General features: G+C 40.0%; 1 long non-coding RNA gene across 1 annotated transcript; it reads left to right on the top strand.

Moving 5' to 3' along the window:
• The first annotated feature begins 1,030 nt into the window (after positions 1-1,030).
• On the top strand, positions 1,031-4,401 carry LOC122894243. The gene is made up of 3 exons (XR_006381755.1): positions 1,031-1,212; positions 1,440-1,568; positions 3,933-4,401. It is a non-coding gene; the product is annotated as an uncharacterized LOC122894243 (long non-coding RNA).
• The last annotated feature ends 2,431 nt before the right edge of the window (positions 4,402-6,832 follow it).

Here is a 6,832-nt window from a genome sequence, read left to right as displayed (position 1 = left end):
ATGGGTAGAGCTCTCTGTGAGAGGTGTGAAGACATACGGATGTCCGGTAACAGGAATTTGGGCTCCAGAGAGCACAGTGGAAGCAGGAAGGACTCTGGGAGTTGGGGTCAAGGAAGAAGAATCATGAATCATGGGACATTATGGAGACACAGATGAGCTCTGTGTTTTGAGAAGTGACCCAAGGATGAGAGCACAGTTGGAGTTAGCTAATGTTTTGGGGGGGGGAGTCTCTGCAAGTGAGCTCTCCTGCATCACTGGAGGCTTGATGAATGGGTCAGACTTGCCTTGGCTCAGAAATCCAAACGAGTGGTCAGAATTAACAGCTGCATTGCCTTAGTAATCCTTGTTTGGGGGCACCTGGCTGACTCAATAGAGCAATCCTGAGACTCTTGACCTCAGGGTTGTGCATTCAAGCCCCACAATGGGTGTAGAGATTAAAACCAAAACCAAAAAGTGAACTCCTTGTTTGGATGTGGAGGGGACAGAGTTAGTTGGAGACCGGAGCCCCTCTGGGTGCTGCGGGCAGGGGTGAGGTGGGATTTCAGTGCTGATGAAGCTTGATGCTTTTGAGATAATATTTTAATATGAGGATATTAAACATCTGCATTTAATATACTTTTTCACAGAGTTCAAGATTTGGAAGAAACTTTATGGGCCATGAAATCTATAATGGTGCATTCCACAGACAGTCCTTTTGATAGAATCCTTGAAGGATGGTATTAACCCCCTCCTGAAACACTGCTATTAAAATACTCCTGAAGTACAGCCAGGCCAGGCCATGTAGGGACAGCTCCTGAGACTGAGCCACCAAAACCCATTAGTTGTAATTTCCATATAGTATTTCAATGAAGTGGGGATTTTATAGGCAGACAGACCACATTGTAGCTACTGTATTGTTTTCAAATGTCTTCTGTCTGTATTTTCCTGTCAGGTAACGTTAATCAGTCATTAATGACACTAAGAACATGTGTGGAAGTCCTGAGAGAGAACCAAATATACGGAACAAAGTAAGCAACAGCCAGTCATCATTTGCAGAGCTTTGTTTGTGTGCATTCTTGTGCCTTATATATTTGGGTTTTAATGTATTTACAGATGGTTCCATACCGAGATTCAAAGTTAACCCATCTGTTCAAGAACTACTTTGATGGGGAAGGTAAAGTAAGCATGATCGTGTGTGTGAATCCAAAGGCTGAAGATTATGAAGAGTGCTTGGTAATTCTGATGTATTTATCTTATAAAGTCTCAGCGTTTCTATGGTGAAAACAACTATTTGGATGTGAAGAATGACATTTTAAATATTTTTAAAACTGATACAGAACCATTAGTTACAGAAGTGAACTAATGACCAATTTATTATTGTTTCATTGAGTAATTTCTGAAAGACTTGAATATGCTGATTTATAAAACCAAAAACTCCCTCTGATATGTTTTGTGTCCAGCAAGTCACAAGATTTGCAGAAGTGACCCAAGAAGTTGAAGTGGCAAGACCAGTGGACAAGGCAATATATGTGGTTTGACGCCTGGAAGGAGATACCAAAATCAGGCTTGGGGAGGACCAGTTGGAGATGGTAAGATTTGTGTCACAACATGTGCATGCTGATGTCTGTCAGTCTCTCTCCTTAAGATTGATTTCACAGTAGAGAACTACTTACTTCCCTTCCTCTCAAGAACCAAGTGCAAAGAAAAGGAAAAACAAAAAAACAAAGACCAAAGTATAAATGAGTCTTTTTTGGTTACATACTATAACTTACTTTCCCCACTTTTTTTTAAAACTCATTTTTAAGGAGGTATGATTGTGACAACTCAAGAAAGCACATGGCTCACTGAACTAGGGGTTCTAATCACAAGTGTATCAACTTGTTTAAATAAGCTTTCTCTCCTGTGTAACTTCTTGTAATTTTTTATAATTCAACGCAGAACCACTTGTTACAGAAGTGGTTTTACAGAGTTTTCCACTTCTGCTGTCCTGTGAACTTTTAGATATCAACGATGAGCAGACTCTTCCCAGACCGACTGAGGCATTAGAGAAATGACATCACCTATGGCAGATGATGATTGATGAATTTCACAAACAATGTAAGGGCCAAAAGCGGTCTGCAGTCATTTCAACTACAGAAATTTTAACAAATTTGAGTTCTTTGGTGGGGTAGATCTTTTTTTTTTTTTTTTTTAATTAATTAATTAATTTGACAGAGATCAGAAGTAGGCAGACAGGCAGTCAGAGAGGGGGGTGGATGCAGGCTCCCTGCCGAGTGGAGAGCCAGATGCGGGGCTCCATCGTGGACCCTGAGATGATGACCTGAGCTGAAGGCAGAGGCCCAACCCACTGAGCCAGCCAGGCGCCCCCTGGTGGGGCAGATCTTAAGGAAGGGTTATCTGTTTCTGCACTTTGTAGTCCTGAAAGGACTGTTAAATTAGACTGACAAGGAACTTTCCCACAGCTCGTAAAACAGAAGAAACAGGTATGTGTGTATTCTCTCCCTTTTTTAAATCTACAGAAATAGACACAAGGGAATAATAGCTACTTTGCTTTTAGTTCCTACTAGTTACTTGGAAGGCACTTCATAAATATTACATCTTAAAAATGTCTTTGGGCAAATGATTTCATCTTCCATTTCTTGGCCTCCCTATCTGCAAAATGAGGATTTTAACTGTTCTTCCCTCAGAGGGTGTTGTGGCAATGAGATAATATGTGAGAATCATGTAGAACAGTGAATAGCCTGGTACTTACAAATGCTCAGTAAGTAGGTCTATGGTTTTTATCATCATCAATTCATTTGAATCTTCAGAGGAAAGGTGTGAGATAAGTGGAATCTATATCTCCATTTTGAAAGGAAGAAATGTGCTCAGAAAAATTGTCATATAACTAGTACTTGGTGTTCCAGGGATTTCAAGTTGCATCCAGCTGATCCTAAATCTGTTATTTCTATTTTTGCAGTTGTTTTGAACCAAATTACTTACCTGTAAGAGCTGACAAGGGAATGCCGTAGTGCAGAATGAAAGACTCTCCTTTTCCGTAAAAACCAGCTTTTCTAGGAATATCTCTCATATAGATTTAGAAACCAAACTCTTGATTTCTTTCTTGACTTGTTTTCTGCTTCAGGCTGTCATGATTTGCTGAATAGCTATATACTGGTTAATAAAAGTTGATTTCATTGGTTATTTTGGAATTGGGGTAAACTTGACCTGCATGCTTTGTTTCCACTATTACGTTTAAAGCATTAAGAATTTGACAGTGCTGTTTTAAATAAAGAAAACTACATTCAAGGAAAACTACATGAAAAAGAAAGGGTGATCTCAGGACAGAAATCAGAAATAGAATGACTGGAGAAGAAAAACAAAGCTTTAGAGTATAAGGTTTGTTTTGGCATGATTTAGTGGATGTGCATGCTGGCTGGTTAGCACTGCTCTCTGACCTAGCTGTTCGCCTTCCCAGCCTTTCACTACTGCTTACTGGGGGAGAGGCAGCCCCAGCTCCCTACACCTCACCCTAGAAGAGAAGGGATGTGAGTGAAGAGCTTTAGAGGGGTAATGTACTCTTTAATTTTCAAAGTTAGGCTTTACCAGTTGGAGAGAATGTTCTTGAATCAAACAAGTGAGTTTCTAGAGGGCTTTCATGAGTTTAGCTCTGGTTACAGCTTGCTTTTTGACTTAGGATGATAGGTTTGTTTTCTCTATATCCTTTAAAGGGTACCCATTCCTTCTGGACAGAAGCTCATTGCAACCAATATAGTGTTTTCTCTTCTGAAAACAGCCTAAAAAACAAAATTCAGGGCAAACTTTAGGGGAAAATCATTTTCACATGAAGTCAGTTAAGTTTTGTCTTTTTCGGTGAGGCCCTTGTTTAGAAGTTCTCACTTCTAGGCATGGAGGTAGGAATTCAGATAACATTGTAGAGGGAACTGCTTTCTCCATGATTTTTCTTCCCACAGCTATACCTGCGTGAGCAAACCACCAAAGCAGTCAGTTCACAGCTACGTGCAGTGTTTACAAGCCAGATCCTGAAGAGTGGTCTGCCTTCCCAGAATGAGATTTTAGAGAAGACAACTACGATCTATGAAGACGACAAGCGTACTTTGCAACAGGAACTCGAGACTCAGAACCAGAACCTTTAGCAGCAGTTTTCTGACAAGCACAGACTAGAAGCCAGGCTACAAGCAAGGCATGGTGACAACCAACCATTAAGTGGGAGAAAGAATGCGTGAGTGTCGCTCCTGCGGGATGGTGGCTGACTTCCACCCGAGGTATTCCGAATCCATGTTCCTAGGCTTAGGGTTTTGGTGGTGGTGGTAGCAGGAGCCACCATTCAGTACATTCTGTCTCCTTTCTTTGCCCTTAAAATGGCTGACCAGAGAGCCGACATGACAAGATGTGCTTGACTCTGGGAAGACTGTCATTCTTAGGAAACGAGGCAGCTGGGTGGTCTGGGATGCTTGTTTGGTGTGACTGAATTAGCCGTGTGTTCCTCTTGTTAACCTAGGAGCACTGGGTGGCAGCCAAGCAGCTGGAGATGCAAAATAAATTCTGGGTCAAAGATGAGAAACTGAAACAACTGAAGGCTATTGTTACTGAACCCAAAGCCAGAAAGCCAGAAAGCCCCTCCCAGGAGTGGGACCAGGGAAAAAGTCACTCAAAGAGCCGCCTCTCTGTCACCAGTACCTGTAAGTTTTTCATGGTGGGGTAGTCACTTGCACTAGAGAAAATGTGTTCAGATTAGGTAACTTTCTAGGATGTTCCATTTGTTTTATATTATTGTATTTCTCTAACTTCTATATGTAAATATTTCTGAATTTAGCATAAACATAAATTTATTGCAAATTCAGAATAAAACATGGAGTGACTCAGTAAAAATGATTCTAACATGGGCTAAAAATGATAGAAAAGCAGCGAATTGTTCCTTTCAGTCTTGCTTATTAATTTCTCTTCCATTTTTTAGCTTTCTAGTAACTATATTGCTCAGCTTCCCACCAGCCAGCAGCTGCTGAACCAGCCACAGCTACATAGGCGCTCTAATTCTTGCAGCTGCATTTCTGTAGCCTCCTGTATTTCGGAATGGGAACAGAAAATTCCTCCGTATAATACACCTATCCATGTCACTGCTATTGCAAGGCGTAGGCAGCAGGAGCCAGGACAAAGTAAAACTTGTGTCAGACGGCAAGGGATGTACTGGACGGAAGGCAGGGAGGCGATTCCCACATTCAGAAATGAGATAGAACTAGAAGAGGACCACTGCTGCAGGGTCAGTGCCGGCATTCTCCTAAAGCCTGGTGGCTGTAGCGAATTGCGGGTTTGCTGGTGGTGGGGGCGGTTTGTGACTTGATTCATTTAGAAAGTTCAATGGAAAGATGGGTGAGCTCCAAATATAAACAAGGGCTAATTTTTCTGTTATTTACTTTGACAAATCACCCTGAGATTGAGGCCTAGCTCTTCATCAAACTTATTTTGAATAGTTTCAAACTCAAAAGTTGAAAGAATGGTACAATATCCTTTCCCCTTACCTGGATAAACCAATTGTCATATAGTCATTTTTTCCTTGAACTTCTGAAGGGAAGTCCCTATACTTTGTGACTTTTAGTCCTACTAAGGATACTGTCCTGTATAAACAGTTTTATCAAACCTAAGAAAGTTAACATTAATTGAAAATAGCCTCTGTTTTTTTTTTTTTTTTTAAAAGATTTTTTATTTATTTATCAGAGAGAGAGGGAGAGAGAGCGAGCACAGGCAGACAGAATGGCAGGCAGAGGGAGAAGCAGGCTCCCTGCCGAGCAAGGAGCCGGATGTGGGACTCGATCCCAGGACGCTGGGATCATGACCTGAGCCGAAGGCAGCTGTTAACCAACTGAGCCACCCAGGTGTCCCAAAAAAATAGCCTCTGTTTTTAATCTATGATCCTAACAAAGTGAATGTGGTTATTCACAACGTCCATGTGGTTATTATGTGTCTTCAATCTCTTTTAATATAAAATAGTCCCCCCGCCACACCCTTTTTTTGATTATCATGACACTGTTTTGCAATAGTCCAGGCCTATTGTTTTGTAACTACTGAAGGTTTCCCTGTCTAGTAAATTGCTTTTAATCTCAAGACCTTTATCTCAATTTATAAGGACTTGGCCTCAGTCAACAGTGTTTAAAGAAATTCGTGTTTAAATTTTCTTCTTAAGGATTAAGGTAAAGTTTTTCCTTTGATTCTGAATAAATGGACCAAGTTAATGTGGATTTATATTTAGTAAAATCTTACTATAGCTATTTTAGAATTTGTCTTTTAACAAATTAATCTAATAGTATTTTGCTTTGAATTTTCTTGTATAATTTAGGGTACAGATGAGTTTCATTTAGATGGCCCATACTTTTGCTTATTAAGGGATAATGATGAATTGCAAGGTATTTACCAAGACAACAGATGACTCTAAAGACTAAGTTCTTTACAAATTTTGCTTGAAACCTTTTTAGGGAGCAAATTATTGTGACTGATTTTTCTGATCAACTCTAATAAATTCCCTTTATTTTTCATGAAACTTTAGAGAGTGAAGTGAACACTATTCAAGGCTTGCTTATGCTTAGTTAACTAATTCTGCTCTCAGATATTTAAGAGGATTTACTAGAGAGCCTTTAACTTCTCACTTGAAATCAAATCTCTTTAGAAGTGCAGCAAAGTTTAGGCTAGCATCTATGTTCCCAGGTTTGTTGGCCAAAAATTATGTTAGGTGGGCTGAATTTATATTTCAGTGAAGAAGATGAAAATATCTGATTTGGTAAATAGAAGATTGTAGTCATTTATCTTTCTGAAGCCAGTTTCATAATGTGCGTATTGCTAAATGTGTTCAGGAAAACTA

This window comes from Neovison vison, chromosome 13, assembly GCF_020171115.1.
Source record: "Neovison vison isolate M4711 chromosome 13, ASM_NN_V1, whole genome shotgun sequence".
Taxonomy (NCBI): domain Eukaryota; kingdom Metazoa; phylum Chordata; class Mammalia; order Carnivora; family Mustelidae; genus Neogale; species Neogale vison.
Note: the sequence above shows the minus strand (reverse complement) of the source record. Positions and strands in the feature narration are given on the sequence as shown.